The 18,251-nt window shown below is 43.6% G+C and overlaps 1 long non-coding RNA gene across 2 annotated transcripts in view; it reads left to right on the plus strand.

The window, feature by feature from the left end:
• The first annotated feature begins 9,182 nt into the window (after positions 1 to 9,182).
• LOC146058352 (uncharacterized) overlaps positions 9,183 to 18,251 on the plus strand; it is a 31,660-nt gene continuing 22,591 nt past the window's right edge. For both annotated transcript variants that reach the window (XR_014469855.1, XR_014469854.1), the window contains exon 1: positions 9,183 to 18,003. This is a non-coding gene — a long non-coding RNA (uncharacterized LOC146058352). The remainder of the gene's footprint in view (positions 18,004 to 18,251) is intronic.

The raw sequence follows: 18,251 nt of genomic DNA on the forward strand, positions 1-18,251 counted from the left end.
TTATGTAGAAATGGAATATACTGTAACATGCAGTCACAGTGGAGTACCGTTATGTAGAAATGGAATTTACTGTAACATGCAGTCACAGTGGTGTACCGTTATGTAGAAATGGAATATACTGTAACATGCAGTCACAGCGGTGTTCCTGTCTGTAGGAATGGAATATGCTGTAACATGCAGTCACAGCGGTGTTCCTGTCTGTTGGAATGGAATATGCTATAACATGCAGTCACAGCGGTGTTCCTGTCTGTAGGAATGGAATATACTGTAACATGCAGTCACAGCGGTGTTCCTGTCTGTTGGAATGGAATATACTGTAATATGCAGTCACAGTGGTGTACCGTTATGTAGAAATGGAATATACTGTAACATGCAGTCACAGTGGTGTACCGTTATGTAGAAATGGAATATACTGTAACATGCAGTCACAGTGGTGTACCGTTATGTAGAAATGGAATATACTGTAACATGCAGTCACAGCGGTGTTCCTGTCTGTTGGAATGGAATATGCTGTAACATGCAGTCACAGCGGTGTTCCTGTCTGTAGGAATGGAATATATTGTAACATGCAGTCACATCGGTGTTCCTGTCTGTTGGAATGGAATATACTGTAACATGCAGTCACAGTGGTGTACTGTTATGTAGAAATGAAATATGCTGTAACATGCAGTCCCAACGGTGTACCGTTATGTAGAAATGAAATATACTGTAACATGCAGCCACAGCGGTGTTCCTGTCTGTTGGAATGGAATATGCTGTAACATGCAGTCACAGCGGTGTACCGTTATGTAGGAATATACTGTAACATGCAGTCACAGCGGTGTTCCTGTCTGTAGGAATGGAATATGCTGTAACATGCAGTCACATCGGTGTTCCTGTCTGTTGGAATGGAATATACTGTAACATGCAGTCACAGCGGTGTTCCTGTCTGTTGAAATAGAATATACTGTAACATGCAGTCACAGTGGTGTTCCTGTCTGTTGGAATGGAATATGCTGTAACATGCAGTCACAGCGGTGTACCGTTATGTAGAAATGGAATATACTGTAACATGCAGCCACAGCTGTGTTCCTGTCTGTTGGAATAGAATATGCTGTAACATGCAGTCACAGCGGTGTTCCTGTCTGTAGGAATGGAATATGCTGTAACATGCAGTCACAGCGGTGTTCCTGTCTGTTGGAATAGAATATGCTGTAGCATGCAGTCACAGCGGTGTTCCTGTCTGTAGGAATGGAATATGCTGTAACATGCAGTCACAGCGGTGTACCGTTATGTAGGAATGGAATATACTGTAACATGCAGTCACAGCGGTGTTCCTGTCTGTAGGAATGGAATATGCTGTAACATGCAGTCACAGCGGTGTTCCTGTCTGTTGGAATGGAATATACTGTAACATGCAGTCACAGTGGTGTTCCTGTCTGTTGGAATGGAATATGCTGTAACATGCAGTCACAGCGGTGTACCGTTATGTAGGAATGGAATATACTGTAGCATGCAGTCACATCGGTGTTCCTGTCTGTTGGAATGGAATATACTGTAACATGCAGTCACAGCGGTGTTCCTGTCTGTAGGAATGGAATATACTGTAACATGCAGTCACAGCGGTGTTCCTGTCTTTTGGAATGGAATATACTGTAACATGCAGTCACAGCAGTGTACCGTTATATAGAAATGGAATATACTGTAACATGCAATCACATTGGTGTTCCTGTCTGTTGGGATGGAATATGCTGTAACATGCAGCCACAGCGGTGTTCCTGTCTGTTGGAATGGTATATGCTGTAACATGCAGCCACAGCGGTGTTCCTGTCTGTTGGAATGGAATATGCTGTAACGTGCAGTCACAGCGGTGTTCCTGTCTGTTGGAATGGAATATGCTGTAACGTGCAGTCACAGCGGTGTTCCTGTCTGTTGGAATGGAATATGCTGTAATGTGCTGCCACAGCGGTGTTCCTGTCTGTTGGAATGGAATATGCTGTAACGTGCAGCCACAGCGGTGTTCCTGTCTGTTGGAATGGAATATGCTGTAACGTGCAGCCACAGCTGTGTTCCTGTCTGTTGGAATGGAATATGCTGTAACGTGCAGCCACAGCGGTGTTCCTGTCTGTTGGAATGGAATATGCTGTAACGTGCAGTGTGTTTCTGTCTGTTGGAATGGAATATGCTGTAACGTGCAGTCACAGCGGTGTTTCTGTCTGTTGGAATGGAATATGCTGTAACGTGCAGTCACAGCGGTGTTTCTGTCTGTTGGAATGGAATATGCTGTAACGTGCAGTCACAGCGGTGTTCCTGTCTGTTGGAATGGAATATGCCGTAACGTGCAGTCACAGCGGTGTTCCTGTCTGTTGGAATGGAATATGCCGTAACGTGCAGTCACAGCGGTGTTCCTGTCTGTTGGAATGGAATATGCCGTAACGTGCAGTCACAGCGGTGTTCCTGTCTGTTGGAATGGAATATGCCGTAACATGCAGTCACAGCGGTGTTCCTGTCTGTTGGAATGGAATATGCTGTAACATGCAGTCACAGCGGTGTTCCTGTCTGTTGGAATGGAATATGCTGTAACATGCAGTCACAATGGTGTCCCTGTCTGTTGGAATGGAATATGCTGTAACATGCAGTCACAGCGGTGTTCCTGTCTGTTGGAATGGAATATGCTGTAACATGCAGTCACAGCGGTGTTCCTGTCTGTTGGAATGGAATATGCTGTAACATGCAGTCACAGCGGTGTTCCTGTCTGTTGGAATGGAATATGCTGTAACATGCAGTCACAGCGGTGTTCCTGTCTGTTGGAATGGAATATGCTGTAACATGCAGTCACAGCGGTGTTCCTGTCTGTTGGAATGGAATATGCTGTAACTCACCGATGGAGTCAGTGATTCAGCAGGAATAATGGAGACAGAGGACTTGAGGTTAAAATTTGCAGGTTATATGTAATCCTTGCTCATAAAAGATTACAAACCAGCATATACAATGCAAGAGCTTAGAGAAATAAACTTCAGGACTGACCATAAATAATAACAAGGAGCAATAGGAACTAGGGCAACAATTTCTTTGAACTGCAATAGAATAACTTGAATAGGACTTTAATCATGATAGCTTGAAGTTAGAGCGTAGTCTCTGAGATACTCAGCTTTGGAAGAAGAAATAATGTCAGTCTCTATAATGCTTTGAGAAAGATACCATGACTTTAAGGAAAACAATGACCGTATCTGATATGCTTTAACTTTGGAAGAACAATGATACTGGGATTTAGCTGAATCCAGATGACAGCCAAAAAGGACAAAAGTAGCACTGGATCGTCCACTTGTGGTGTACCTATCTGTGAAAATGGAATATAAACGCACACAGTCACAGTGGTATACCGGTCTGTAGAAATGGAATATACTGTAACGCACAGTCACAGTTTTATACCGGTCTGTAGAAATGGAATATACTGTAACGCACAGTCACAGTAGTGTACCTGTCTGTGAAAATGCAATATAAACGCACAGTCACAGCGGTGTTCCTGTCTGTTGGAATGGAATATGCTGTAACATGCAGTCACAATGGTGTCCCTGTCTGTTGGAATGGAATATGCTGTAACATGCAGTCACAGCGGTGTTCCTGTCTGTTGGAATGGAATATGCTGTAACATGCAGTCACAGCGGTGTTCCTGTCTGTTGGAATGGAATATGCTGTAACATGCAGTCACAGCGGTGTTCCTGTCTGTTGGAATGGAATATGCTGTAACATGCAGTCACAGCGGTGTTCCTGTCTGTTGGAATGGAATATGCTGTAACATGCAGTCACAGCGGTGTTCCTGTCTGTTGGAATGGAATATGCTGTAACTCACCGATGGAGTCAGTGATTCAGCAGGAATAATGGAGACAGACGACTTGAGGTTAAAATTTGCAGGTTATATGTAATCCTTGCTCATAAAAGATTACAAACCAGCATATACAATGCAAGAGCTTAGAGAAATAAACTTCAGGACTGACCATAAATAATAACAAGGAGCAATAGGAACTAGGGCAACAATTTCTTTGAACTGCAATAGAATAACTTGAATAGGACTTTAATCATGATAGCTTGAAGTTAGAGCGTAGTCTCTGAGATACTCAGCTTTGGAAGAAGAAATAATGTCAGTCTCTATAATGCTTTGAGAAAGATACCATGACTTTAAGGAAAACAATGACCGTATCTGATATGCTTTAACTTTGGAAGAACAATGATACTGGGATTTAGCTGAATCCAGATGACAGCCAAAAAGGACAAAAGTAGCACTGGATCGTCCACTTGTGGTGTACCTATCTGTGAAAATGGAATATAAACGCACACAGTCACAGTGGTATACCGGTCTGTAGAAATGGAATATACTGTAACGCACAGTCACAGTTTTATACCGGTCTGTAGAAATGGAATATACTGTAACGCACAGTCACAGTAGTGTACCTGTCTGTGAAAATGCAATATAAACGCACAGTCACAGTGGTGTACCTGTCTGTGAAAATGGAATATAAACGCACACAGTCACAGTGGTATACCGGTCTGTAGAAATGGAATATACTGTAACGCACAGTCACAGTTTTATACCGGTCTGTAGAAATGGAATATACTGTAACGCACAGTCACAGTAGTGTACCTGTCTGTGAAAATGGAATATAAACGCACAGTCACAGTGGTATACCGGTCTGTAGAAATGGAATATACTGTAACGCACAGTCACAGTTTTATACCGGTCTGTAGAAATGGAATATACTGTAACGCACAGTCACAGTAGTGTACCTGTCTGTGAAAATGGAATATAAACGCACAGTCACAGTGGTATACCGGTCTGTAGAAATGGAATATACTGTAACGCACAGTCACAGTTTTATACCGGTCTGTAGAAATGGAATATACTGTAACACACAGTCACAGTAGTGTACCTATCTGTGAAAATGGAATATAAACGCACACAGTCACAGTGGTATACCGGTCTGTAGAAATGGAATATACTGTAACGCACAGTCACAGTTTTATACCGGTCTGTAGAAATGGAATATACTGTAACGCACAGTCACAGTAGTGTACCTGTCTGTGAAAATGCAATATAAACGCACAGTCACAGTGGTGTACCTGTCTGTGAAAATGGAATATAAACGCACACAGTCACAGTGGTATACCGGTCTGTAGAAATGGAATATACTGTAACGCACAGTCACAGTTTTATACCGGTCTGTAGAAATGGAATATACTGTAACGCACAGTCACAGTAGTGTACCTGTCTGTGAAAATGGAATATAAACGCACAGTCACAGTGGTATACCGGTCTGTAGAAATGGAATATACTGTAACGCACAGTCACAGTTTTATACCGGTCTGTAGAAATGGAATATACTGTAACGCACAGTCACAGTAGTGTACCTGTCTGTGAAAATGGAATATAAACGCACAGTCACAGTGGTATACCGGTCTGTAGAAATGGAATATACTGTAACGCACAGTCACAGTTTTATACCGGTCTGTAGAAATGGAATATACTGTAACGCACAGTCACAGTAGTGTACCTGTCTGTGAAAATGGAATATAAACGCACAGTCACAGTGGTATACCGGTCTGTAGAAATGGAATATACTGTAACGCACAGTCACAGTTTTATACCGGTCTGTAGAAATGGAATATACTGTAACGCACAGTCACAGTAGTGTACCTGTCTGTGAAAATGGAATATAAACGCACAGTCACAGTGGTATACCGGTCTGTAGAAATGGAATATACTGTAACGCACAGTCACAGTGGTATACCGGTCTGTAGAAATGGAATATACTGTAACGCACAGTCACAGTAGTGTACCTGTCTGTGAAAATGGAATATAAACGCACAGTCACAGTGGTATACCGGTCTGTAGAAATAGAATATACTGTAACGCACAGTCACAGTTTTATACCGGTCTGTAGAAATGGAATATACTGTAACGCACAGTCACAGTGGTATACCGGTCTGTAGAAATGGAATATACTGTAACGCACAGTCACAGTAGTGTACCTGTCTGTGAAAATGGAATATAAACGCACAGTCACAGTGGTATACCGGTCTGTAGAAATAGAATATACTGTAACGCACAGTCACAGTTTTATACCGGTCTGTAGAAATGGAATATACTGTAACGCACAGTCACAGTAGTGTACCTGTCTGTGAAAATGGAATATAAACGCACAGTCACAGTGGTATACCGGTCTGTAGAAATGGAATATACTGTAACGCATGATCGCAGCGGTGTACCTGTCTGTGAAAATGGAATATAAACGCACAGTCACAGTGGTATACCGGTCTGTAGAAATGGAATATACTGTAACGCATGATCACAGCGGTGTACCTGTCTGTGAAAATGGAATATACTGTAACGCATGATCGCAGCGGTGTACCTGTCTGTGAAAATGGAATATAAACGCACAGTCACAGTGGTATACCGGTCTGTAGAAATGGAATATACTGTAACGCATGATCGCAGCGGTGTACCTGTCTGTAGAAATGGAATATAAACACACAGTCACAGTGGTATACCGGTCTGTAGAAATGGAATATACTGTAACGCATGATCACAGCAATGTACCTGTCTGTGAAAATGGAATATAAACGCACAGTCACAGCGGTGTAACGGTCTGTAGAAATGGAATATACTGTAACGCATGATCACAGCAATGTACCTGTCTGTGAAAATGGAATATAAACGCACAGTCACAGCGGTGTAACGGTCTGTAGAAATGGAATATACTGTAACGCACAGTCACAGTGGTATACTGGTCTTTAGAAATGGAATATACTGTAACGCACAGTCACAGTGGTATACTGGTCTTTAGAAATGGAATATACTGTAACGCACAGTCACAGTGGTATACCGGTCTTTAGAAATGAAATATACTGTAACGCATGATGACAGCAGTGTACCGGTCTTGTAGATATGGAATATACTGTAACGTACGGTCACATTGGTGTACCGGTCTGTAGATATGGAATATACTGTAACGCTCGGTCACAGCGGTGTACTGTGCTGCATTATCACATCACCAGGCTAAATACATCTGCCCCTCAATGGTATAAGGTGACCCGTCTATAACACATGTAAGATTTGGGATGTGTAACAGTGTCAGGAGAACAGACCCCATCTCTTATGGTATTTGGCAGTGCGCAGCAGCTGAGAGGTCACACATCACTGTCCTCAGTCAGTTATTTTGTGTACAAAACATAAGAGGGGAAATTTACTAAGCTACATAAGTAAAAAAAATCATCTTCTCATAGTAAAATCCGAATTTTTTTGGCGTATTCGTATTTTTGGCATTTGGTATGCCAAAAATATGATTATTTGTATTGATGGGACATTTGTATTTGTATTTACAAATACGAATGAATACACCGATAGAATATGACTAAGAATAGCCATCAAAAGAATGGTGATTCCTAATTCCCGCCAATTGCCGGCCAAATACACCAGAAAAATACACTTCATTTTCCTGGCGTATTTGGCTTCAGCCTGCACGGATCAGTCCAATCCATGCAGGCTACAGTGTAAACCCCCCCCCCCCCCCCCCCCCCCCCCCTGGCCGTAACCTACTACAGGCTGAAAGAGCCGGGGCTGGTATTAAAAAATCAGGAACCCATTGAAGTGGGGCTTCGCTGTTTTTTTGAAAACCAGCTCCAGGGCCAGGGCTGGTTCCCAAAATACGGGGGACAAAATGACTAGGGGTCCCCCGTATTTTAAGAACCAGCCCCAGGCCCAACCAGCCAGCAGGGTAATGCCACAGCAGCCGGTGGGAGACTTTTTATACAAGTCCCACCGGCCAAAGCATTAACCCTACCAACCAGTCAGCCTGGCCAGGAGTCCTGGGGAAGTGGGGACCCTCCCAATAAAGGAGTCCACCCCGTCCAGGACTTACCTGGACAGGCTGGTGCTGTCTCTGGTGACCCTGGAGCGATGGCCACCAGGCTGATAAAATAGTGTAAAAAAATAGAATTAACTATTGTCTAATACTATGGAACCATGAGTCCCGGCAAGCCTCTCCCGCATGCTGGGACTTGGAGAACCACAAGTCCCAGCATGTGGGGCATTATAGGGCCCGCTGGCACTTGTAGTTCCACAGTATTAAAAATAGTAAAATAAATACAATGACACACATTGAAAATAAAACTTTATTTAATCCAAAGCCCATACATACTGATACTTACCTATCTTGATCCCGTATGTAGGTCCCTGGGTCCAGTGTCCGTGGTCCTGGGGTCCTGGTCCGGGGGTCCAGTGTCTGTCCTAATCCATAGGGGTACCTGTGGAAGGAAATTATAGTTACAAGTGTCCTCCGGCGAAGATCACGTCCTCTTCTTTCCATGTAGGTTCCCCGGGGTCTTGGCAAAAATACAAACCAAGTACCCGAGCCCAGAGGGACTGAGCAGGAGCCGCATGGTGTCTTTGTTTACCCGAATAGCACTATTGGCCTGCTTGTGGCCTAGCAGCTCCTGATTGGCCGATAGGCACCGCAAGCCGGCCAATAGCGCTATTTGACCCCAGGGAACCTACATGGAAAGAAGAGGACGTGATCTTCGCCGGAGGACACTTGTAAGTATAATTTCCTTCCACAGGTACCCCTATGGATTTCGTCAGACACCGGTCCCCCGGACCACGGACCCAGGGACTTACCTACGGGATCAAGATAGGTAAGTATCAGTATGTATGGGCTTTGGATGAAATAAAGTTTTATTTTCAATGTATGTCAGTGTGTTTATTTTACTATTTTTAATACTGTGGAACTACAAGTGCCGGCGGGCCCTTTAATGTCCCGCATGCTGGGACTTGTGGTTCTCCAAGTCCCAGCATGCGAGAGAGGCTTGCTGGGCCTCATAGTTAACCCTAATTCTATTTTTTTACACCATTTTATCAGCCCGGTAGCCACCGCTCCAGGGTCACCGGGGACAGCACCAGGCTTCAGCCTGGCCAGGTAAGTCCTGGAGGGGGGGACCTCTTTATTGGGGGGTCCCCACTTCCCCAGGACCCCTGCTCAGGCTGACTGGTCGGTAGGGTTAATGCTTTGGCCGGGGGGACTTGTATAAAAAGTCTCCCCCTGGCTGTGGCATTACCCTGCTGGCTGGTTGGGCCTGGGGCTGGTTTTAAAAAAACAGCAAAGCCGGACTTCAATGGTTTCCTGATTTTTTTTTTTATACCAGCCCCGGCTCTTTCAGCCTGGTGCTAGCTACGGCCATGGGGGGGACCCCACGCCGTTTTTTAAATTTATTTTTCTATTTTTTATTTTTTTACACACTGCTGCCTGCATGGATCTGACTGATCCGTGCAGACTGCCTGTACGAATTCGTATTTGCGTCCATATATACGGCCGCTAATACGAATCAATACGACATCAGGGATTACAAAGCAGGCGTATTTGACTGCTTTGTAAATTCCCCTCCGGAACACGAATTTGCATACGGCTGTTTTGTATTCTTTCGTATTCTAGTAAATTTTCCCCAAGATATCAATATAAATCCCTTGCTCTCCGGCACTAACTATACACAGAATAATAGCCTGATTCAGACTAACGGCCAATATTTAGTTAAGACACCGCCCCGCTATAGTGAAATGTGCATGTCTACAAATGTCCAAAACCATAACGGTCTGACCATCAAATGATTTTTTAACTGTTCGCAACTCATTGTAGGCGCTGCATAGCCCTGGACTGACTTGGAGGGGAGATGAAAAAAGGCATGTCTGACCTGGAGCTGATGTCACACACCCTTCCCTAAAATGCTCAGGAATGTCTGGCGTTTCCCCGGACACTACCAAGATGTTTCTAGGCATGCCTGCATTTTTCTTACCTCTCCCAATAAACAGCCAGTTTCCAACCCCCACACACCTACTTCCTGTCAATCACCTTGCGACTGGCATGCTTCTAGAAAAAGGATGGCTTTGTGCATGCGTATGAAGAACTGCGAAGTGAGCTGCAAATCAGCTCTGAATCAGGCTCAACGCCTTCACTCACTAAAACAACAACAAAGGAAGTTTTTACCAGGCACAGCTCACCGGATTTCCAAGCAAGTATCTCTCACAGAGACTCCATTATCTCACCTCTCCCCCAGCAATGTGAGAGACAAATGGTCAGGCTAACACAGGTATACAGCACAAAGCCCTAATTAGTTTTATGTGAGGCTAATAATGTAGTATCCCCATAAAGGTTGGTACTCCCTATGCTGATAAATTGTAATACTGTGTAAGACTCTTATACTGAACTGTGGGCTTTCAGCAGGGACTCTCCCATCTGCACTGTGTGTAGAGAGGTGCAGCTGACATTACAGCAGCATGCAGCCATTGGGTCATGTGACTGAAGTCTATAACTAGAAGCCCCACACTGGCAGTTGGGCTCAGAGGGAACCGTTGGAGCAGTGCTGTGGTGGCCATCTTAAGGGAACAGATCTGCATGGTGTGCCAACCTGAGGGTCTCCTGTACGATGGAGCAGATAAGCAACCAGCCGTTTGGTGGTGAGGAGTGCTGAGAGTGTGTCCCGGCTACCTGTCATCTTCAGGAGCCCTCCACAGATTGCTGTAAGCAGGGTGTGACAGAAAGCTACATAATGACAGGTAGTCCTGTATTTCCATCTACACATGTCCCAAGCTGATTGTAGAGAGGGACAGCATCATAGAGAGGGACAGCATCAGAGACAGCACAGACATTTTGCTGAGCAGAGTATAACCCAGACTAATTGCCAGGACAGCAACATTCGGAGAGTCTTACTACATTGTAACATGCAGCCTCTCTACAGATGTTAGTAGAAGCCAGCACTGAGCAATATAACAGAGAAAGTGTAATATGTGACTTCCAGCAGGGAGACCGTGACAGGAACTTATTGAAAATATTAATGAATTTATAGATCTTCTGGAGTGCCATAATAGGTCAACTTTGCTGCTAGTTAATTGAGAAACAATAAAACGTCAACTGAGAGCAATTTGCAAGCTACAAGCTATACAATATCGGAAACAGGAACCATGCCTTCAGTATTGAAAGTATAGGATCAATTTTCCAACTTTAATAACTAAAGTAAATCCTTAATTCAGTAACTTTGTTCTATAGTACAAGGATCCTGGAAGCTCCATATAAGTGTACCAACGAGGCCATTTCAATTGAACTGCTTTAATACTTTAGGGGGCCCCAATGGATAAGGTTACTTATATGTGACTGTATTAATGTAGGTAGTAAATTGTTAAGATTTTCTTTTCTTTTGTAACTATAAACAGTACATTGTGTGACTGGTTCTGATATGACATCTATTTATTAATCAGCAAAACATGAGTGCAGAAGAGTAAAACAGGTTCATGAATTGTATTGTTAGTCAAAATTGCATGTGGTAACTAACCGGAAAGTTCTTTCAGTGGTAACGACAAACACAGATGAGTTCCAGCTTAATAAATCCTACTATATAATTGAGTACCTGTTCATCGGATAATTGGAAACATTACCAAATATTTCTAGGTGTTACATTTGGCGTCACACGAACAGGATACGAACACATGTCATTGGATAAACAAGTTTCAGGGGAAACATCAAGTATGCGCACAACCATGGCCTGCTTAAATCCAATTACATTGCCCCATTACTTTGGGGCCCCATGGCTCCCAACGTATAGTGGAGATGTCCGAGAATCTGAAGGGAATACCTTAACGGAATTTAAAAACAAAATGAAATCCTTTTTCATCATATACCCATTGAGAGAACAACAGAAAGTGGAGATCCTGATAGGGCAGCTGAAAGGCACAGCCTTGAGAGAGGTGACTTTATGGCCAGCTGAGGAAAGAAAAACTGTAGGCCTCATCCTGAATCGACTAGCTACCACATTTGACACAAGAACATTATCTGAGCTTAAGGTTGCCTTTTATTCAAGAAAGCAGCAGCCAGGAGAAACACTGCATGACTTGGCACTCAGTCTACAGGAAGTACTTCGAGAACTTCAGGTCATCGATCCGACAGAAGTCTGACCAACTGATGAAATTTTGATTAATCAATTTATAGAGGGGTCACATGGTGAGATAGTGAAGACGCATTCACGCCACCTTCAGTTGCAGATGCTAAATAGTTCATTTTTTCTTTACAAAGTAGCTGCCATTAAAATGGTAGGGGAATTGCAGAGGCAATTAATGTCCTGTCCTCATATGCTTAGGGGCCAAGAAAAGAAATACCCTCCAGAGATCACGAAGATCATGGATCAGCACACATTGGAAGAAGTTGTTGTACATGCTAGTGAAGACCCAAAGACTGATCTATTAACTACTATAGGATTGCAAGTCGTTGAACTGACTTATAAAATGACTGAAATGTTGCAACAATTGCGGTATCACATGCAACAACTAGAAAAGTGCAGAAAAGAGACATACTGGAGACTTGATGACAGACAGCCTAGAGGTGTGGCCACTTGTTCTGTAGTCCAGTACCAAACTGATGTAGTTACCACAACAGCAACAGTTCCAAAGCCTGAAGGTAGCACAAAAGTTACAGGGAGAGTCATCTGGTTTAGCGTACGCTATGGCTATGGCTTCATAAATCGGGATGACACTAAGACAGATGTGTTTGTACATTATACAGCCATTAAGAAGAACAATCCCAGAAACTACCTTTGCAGCCTGGGAAATGGAGAGATTGTTGAGTTTGATGTAATAAAGGGTGAAAAAGGTGTTGAAGCCGCCAATGTAACAGGTCCAGGTGATGTTCCAGTGCAAGGCAACAAATATGCAGCAAATCGCAAGCATAATTGGCACTACCCATACCGGAGATGTTCTCCGTGTGACTAACAGCAAATCTACCAATATAGGGAAGGTGGAGAGGAGCGAGACAAAGAGGGAAATGTGTCAAAGTCTGAATCAGCCACAACCTTACTGGAGGCATTGCTACCCACATTGCTATCCAAAGAGACCATGTGGACGCAGACAACAATGTCTTGATGTTCAAATGCAGAGTGAATTATTGGAACAAACAGCTGGACAAGATTTAGAAGAACAAAGTTAATAGATGCTACAGAACTTCAAAAAATTGTCAAACCATAACTTTAAAAGCAACCGTATCTGGGTAGACCCAGACTGTATGACTCCCATTCCATTACTGTCCTCCAATGCCAATAGGCCAAGGGTGTGTGACACTGATTGTTGGGAAGACACTGAAACTGTTGCAAACTCTCCTATAGCAAAGAGGTGAGATCTCTTCAACAGAAACTCCAGGAAACTTATGTGCAAGAGTTGATACATGTTGTTACTGAGGAAACTTGTGTTGCAAACAAGAAGTCCATGATGTCTTCTTTAGCAACATATGTCCCAGAGAATGAATAAAATGTAATAGATTCAAGTTAAGTGTTCAAAATTTTGCATATATCATTGATACAAAGTCAATAAGTTGACGAATATTTGTATGTAAGTAAGCACATAAAGGTCTCAAACAAAACTGTTACATGTATATAATTGATGTGAAATGTTTTACATTGTACTGCTGAGACTTAATGTGTGCGGACACGCATTCTTTTTAGTGGGAAAATGTAGTACCCCCATAAAGATTGGTACTCCCTATGCTGATAAATTGTAAGACTCTTATACTGAACTGTGGGCTTTCAGCAGGGACTCTCCCATCTCTGTTCTGTCTGCACTGTGTGTAGAGAGGTGCAGCTGACATTACAGCAGCATGCAGCCATTGGGTCATGTGACTGAAGTCTATAACTAGAAGCCCCACACTGACAGTTGGGCTCAGAGGGAACCGTTGGAGCAATGCTGTGGTGGCCATCTTGAGGGAACAGATCTGCATGGTGTGCCAACCTGAGGGTCTCCTGTACGATGGAGCAGATAAGCAACCAGCCATTTGGTGGTGAGAAGTGCTGAGAGTGTGTCCCGGCTGCCTGTCATCTTCAGGAGCCCTCCCCAGATTGCTGTAAGCAGGGTGTGACAAAGTGGGGTCGAAGCCAAGTCCAGTTCCCCTTTTGCTACATAATGACAGGTGGTCCTGTATTTCCATCTACACATGTCCCAAGCTGATTGTAGAGAGGGACAGCATCATAGAGAGGGACAGCATCAGAGACAGCACAGACATTTTGCTGAGCAGAGTATAACCCAGACTAATTGCCAGGACAGCAACATTCAGAGAGTCTTACTACATTGTAACATGCAGCCTCTCTACAGATGTTAGTAGAAGCCAGCACTGAGCAATATAACAGAGAAATTGTAATATGTGACCTCCAGCAGGGAGACCGTGACAGGAACTTATTGAAAACTTGAGTCCGCAATCTCCAAGACTATTACTGAATTTAGAGATCTTCTGGAGTGCCATAATAGGTCAACTTTGCTGCTAGTTAATTGAGAAACTATAAAACGTCAAATGAGAGCAATTTGCAAGCTACAAGCTATACAATATCGGAAACAGGAACCATGCCTTCAGTATTGAAAGTATAGGATCAATTTTCCAACTTTACTAACTAAAATAAATCCTTAATTCAGTAACTTTGTTCTATAGTACAAGGATCCTGGAAGCTCCATATAAGTGTACCAACGAGGCCATTTCAATTGAACTGCTTTAATACTTTAGGGGGCCCCAATGGATAAAGTTATTTAAATGTGACTGTATTAATGTAGGTAGTAAATTGTTAAGATTTTCTTTTCTTTTGTAACTATAAACAGTACATTGTGTGACTGGTTCTGATATGACATCTATTTATTAATCAGCAAAACATGAGTGCAGAAGAGTAAAACAGGTTCATGAATTGTATTGTTAGTCAAAATTGCATGTGGTAACTAACCGGAAAGTTCTTTCAGTGGTAACGACAAACACAGATGAGTTCCAGCTTAATAAATCCTACTTTATAGTACTGTTGTGTATATAATTGAGTACCTGTTCATCGGATAATTGGAAACATTACCAAATATTTCTAGGTGTTACAATAACTCTAACCTGGACTGGCCTAAATGGATGGCGAAGCATCCGGCTCTTCTTCCATCCAACCTCAGGAACCCTCTCCAGCCGTTCGCTCTCAGCAGAGCCAATACAATATTCTTGGGGTTTAAAACACATCGGTAAGAGACATTGGGCAAATATACCTGCCTTCCACCACTATTCCAGTGATCTTGTTACATATCCCCTGCTCCTCTGTTCTGACCTTGGGGGCAGAACACTTATAGCCTCTAAACAGAAGTTGGGGGACAGTGTGTCCACATTCGCTAGTTGTGCCCAGTCTAAAAACGTCATTGTTACTTTGGCATTCTGCCCTTTGTTTACAGACATCCATTTCAACAAAGAATGATCTGTCACTATTTTAAAACATCTGCCCTCAATATGTCTAATGCCCACTATTTTTTTTTTTTTTTTTTATCTGTTTATTTGAAAATCCTTCAATGAACAAGTCATAATAGACATACAACTTTGTGCGAATCAGAACAATACATAGGTCTTAAATGTAAACATACACCTCCAACATGACCCTCCACCAACCTGGAGTCTAATGTCTTCTTCGTGGAGCCATTCATAGATGTGTCTGATACCTAGACGTATATCCAAGAAGAAAAACAAGTCGCACAGACATATTACATACATAAAACACATGAAATAAACACCATATTATTTGTTTGCCAAAATTGGGTCATCTCACTATACCCACTGATAAAGGACATTATGTGTCTAGCTTGTATTATACTAACAGTATGCTAACTGACATATTGACAAAGGGAAGATAATAAAAAGGGGAGAGAAACTTATTCGAATTATTGAATATCTGCATCTTGTTAGTGAAAAAATCAAAAGTAAGCAACCTGTGCCTACTTGGTCAGACAGCCATTCAGTTGGGGGTTAGTAGTTCTGTTTTGTCGAAAAAACTGAAAAAGTGGTTGTTGGGTTTCTATGTAATTGCCCCAAATTTTGTAAAACTTAACTATACCCTTTCAATGTTTGGAGTTGTGGCTGACATCCTGGCAAAGTATAACAGTTAAATCATCTTCCCATGGACCTCCATAATAGATGGTTAAGACTGTGACACCCAATGTTTTAAAATAACCTTTTTTGCAACCGTGATGAACACAGTCGTCCATGGGATTGTTACGATCCAGGGAGTATCTCTGGTACCCGATTGCCAACTTACTTTGACTAAAGGCGTTATACTCAAAGCTGACTCTGTTGGCTCTCCTATGGCAGGTGGCCATGGACTGTGGGATGCTAGGCTTCGTCTGTAGCCGCCACGGCTGAAAGGGCAAGTTAGGCCCGCCCAAGCTCCGGTGTAGCCAGGTGTTAGGTGGTGACAAGTCCACGATGACCACCAAGGATAAGTTCAAGAGTATAATCTAACTAAACTAGGAACCCCAACTACAAAAGGATAACGCTGACATACAATTCCTGGCGGTACACTTGTATGGGTAAATACAGACAGAAAACCGATAAAGTAAATATAGCGACTCCGTCGCAACCAAAAAGCAGAACCAAGCGACCTCATCACAAACCAAGAAGTTGTTCCCTTCACAATTTCTATGGGGTTTAACCCCAAACAAACCAAACCGGAGGAATTATGCCTGACCTCCGCTAGGGCCACTGACATGCAGATAGATCCACCAAACTGCGGCTAAAAGCCTACTCATGACACCGGACAGAAAGATGGAGGAAGGTTGTCCCAGATGTAACCAGTCTGCAGGCTCATGCAGAAAAAGAGGTAGCAGCTGCATGTCCCAGGAACTCTCCTGCATAAGGCACAGGATAACTATCACCGGCGTCTGTCTTCCTGTGAGGGCTCCTTAAAAGGAGTCCCTCACCAATCATAGCAGACGCTGCAGCCCGGTCCTCATAATAATAAATTGAGGACGGCTGTATGAAGCTATGTGCGGTGTCCTGGTTGCTTAGCATCAACCAGGACGCACCACTAACGTTGCCTAGCAACCGGCCGGAAGTTCCTGTGAACTCCTGGAAACTCTGCGCCGGCATGGTTGCTAAGCAACCTGCCTAGTCCGGTGCACAGACGCCGCTGCACCTATCGTCCGCCCACCTGCCCGCCTATCAGCCAGCATCGGGGGACCTCCGCTCCAAGGTACAGGATGCCGGGGATCCCGTGAGGTCACCGGGCCTGCACCAGTCTGTGTACCCACAGGACACTGAGTCCTAACAGGGATTAGATGACTATATTGTGTTCTCAAATCCCAGTTACAAAAATTTGCACACAAACAGGCCAGGGTATCAGGCGTGAGGCGAAACTGAAACATGGAGTATATGTTATTCAATATCTTGTTCCAGAATCTTTTAATTTTACGACATTCCCACATGCAGTGATAAAAGGAAGCGGTACTTGTGTATTATCTGGGTGGATCGCATCGCATGCAACCAAATCGCATGCGATGCGATTGATGCGATTTTTCCATAGGATCCAATGTTAAATGGTTCCTTAGACCCGATTTCACATTGGGTCCAATGTTAAATGCCCCCCAGACCCCATTTTTTATTGTATACCCACCCTGATGGGTAATTATTAGGTCAAATGCCCCGTCACTGTTAAAGCCACCCCACCATCAATGCCAACCCGAAGCGTGGTGAGCGCAGCGTGCCCGTGAGGGGCGGCGGTATGCGTCCTCCGACCTTTTCATACCCCCAACTCTCCACGTCGGCGTGGAGTTGATTTTATATAGTGTGGCGAGCCACCGAGCCCGAAGCGTGGCGAGCGCAGCGAGCCCCACGAGGGGACGAGGAATATGAGCCTGAAGCGTGGCGAGTGCAGCGAGCCCCGTAAGGGGACGCGGAATACATGTTAAGTAATCAGGGGTTGTCCTCCTGACGAAGTCCTTCTGTGTGACGAAACTAGTTGGGCGTGGCTTCTATAGTCTGACGTTGGAGACGTCCTTCTTCCACCTGTGTTCCAGCCGGCATTCCCCTCTGGTCCTGTGTGAGTGGTGCGGTGTCTTGGTCTGAGGTCTCTGCGGCTGAAGCTGAACAGTGGTGATCCCCCACAGGAGTATCCGGGCTGTGATGGTGTTATGATCTGGCTGGCAAGCATTATACTTTTAACCCCTGTGTACGTGAGCTTTTTTTTATCAGTAAAATTCTGTTACTTTGTGCTCTTTGGTGCGTCTTTTCTACTCTTTTTTGCAAGATTCCCCATGTCTGGATCTATGGCACGATCCTAAAGAAAAAGACTGCACACACTGGGAGTTGATGTGGAATTATTAACACTTAACACTGAGGACTTTTTGCGCTGGGTATATTCTTTGTTTTTATATATATATATATATATATATATATATATATATACTTGTTGGGGGG

The sequence above is a fragment of the Crinia signifera genome, chromosome 2, assembly GCF_055691185.1.
Source record: "Crinia signifera chromosome 2, ASM5569118v1, whole genome shotgun sequence".
Classification (NCBI taxonomy): Eukaryota; Metazoa; Chordata; class Amphibia; order Anura; family Myobatrachidae; genus Crinia; species Crinia signifera.